Below are 1,674 nucleotides of genomic sequence, written 5' to 3'. Positions count from 1 at the left end.
CACTGGACCACCAGGGAAGTCCCTTGAGCCGCTATTAACCCACTGTATAGTCATTGGACTATCAACTGGATCTAGGGAGAAAACACAGACAGCCTTAGTCCTGTAATTCTAACTAGGTAGATACACCTTCTTTTTCCTCTTTTCATTCTATACCCATTTCCCCCTTTTCATTCTATACCCATTTCCCCATCTGAGCTCATCCTGGTTCTTTGCCTGGTGAGGTGACCAATACTTCATTCCTGAAGGATCTATGCCCTTCATGGGTCATTTAGGTTTCCCCTGGGTTTGTACTGCAGGACATGAGAGTTTTCAGAGATGCCCCAGAGAATCTTCTGGACTCGCTCTCTGTGGCGTTCCCCCTTGGAACCAGGACCAGTCATACCTGCTGGTACAGTAACCCCCTACTTCATCTCTTCTTTAGGCACATAAATGGTATTCTGGAAACAGCAAAGCATCATCACTCAGCCAGTAAAGGGCCATCCCTTCATTCAGTGATGCTTAGGATGATGGGGAACGTGGTGAGACAGAGGAGCCAGCGGCTTAATCCTGATGATACCCTTCATTTGTGGAGAAGTGAGTTCCTTGATGAGAAGCAGTGTGTGTTGTGGGCATATAATAATGGCCAAGAAGCTTCCAGATGTCCATGGATGGAGGTTTCCTCAGGCAGGGAAGGCAAATTCCTGTTCAGATCAAGTGATTATTCCAGGAAAATCGAATCACTGCCCCTTCCATGATGGAAGTGGTCCAGTCAAATCAACCTGCCACCAGGGGGCTGGCAGTCCCCTGGGGAATGATGTCCTCCGATGGGGTAGCTGGGCCCCATAGCAATGGGGGGGTGTTGCTGGTCAGCTTCACTGCAGAGAAGCTTGGGTTGCTGGGCCCAGGCAAAGTAGGGTGGCTGGGGACACAGGCTGGCTGATGCCATCAGACAGACCAACTTGTCCCTCTGATGACAGAGAGTCTCCTCTGTGAAGGTGGCCTCTGGTCAGCACTTACACGAGATACGGACACCTGTCTGGCTGCCTTGTGCCCACTCCGAGAGGCTCTTCCTCTGGCCTCTTCTCCTGACCTCCTGTGACCAACCGTCCAATCTTGTTCCTTCGGAGTCTCTGACCATCCATTAAGCCCTGCTGACAAGGCAGTGTGGACCCACATCTCTGACCTTCTCTCCTTACAAATAGAAGGAGCAACCAGGTGCATGTCTGACATTCTGTCGCTGCTCCCTGCAGGACCACCTCCCTGAAAGGTGTTTCAGGAGTTTCAGAGTAGACAGAGTTTCTGCTGTCTACTCTCAGGGATGCCAGCATGTCAGTCAAGCCTGAAGTCTTTCTTCCTGGTGCTCTGTTCGTTTTAATAAGGGAATTGGGGGTGATCAAAATATGATAACATCACTGTTCCATCTCCCCAAACTGCCTTTGAGTCCACTTGAAATGGAAATGGTACTGAAGAACTGATGCTTTCAAACTGTGACGCTGGAGAAGGCTCTTGACCTTGGACAGCAAGGAGATCAAACCAGTCAAGGCTAAAGGAAATCAACCTTGAATATTCACTGTAAGGACTGACGCTGAAGCTGAAGCTCCAGTCCTTTGGCCACCTGATGCAAAGAGCCGATTCACTGGAAAAGATCCTGATGCTGGGAAAGATTGAAGGCAGAAGGAGAAGGGAGAGGCAGAG

This window comes from Bison bison, unplaced genomic scaffold (genome assembly GCF_000754665.1).
Source record: "Bison bison bison isolate TAMUID 2011002044 unplaced genomic scaffold, Bison_UMD1.0 scf7180017864080, whole genome shotgun sequence".
Taxonomy (NCBI): Eukaryota; Metazoa; Chordata; class Mammalia; order Artiodactyla; family Bovidae; genus Bison; species Bison bison.
Note: the sequence above shows the minus strand (reverse complement) of the source record.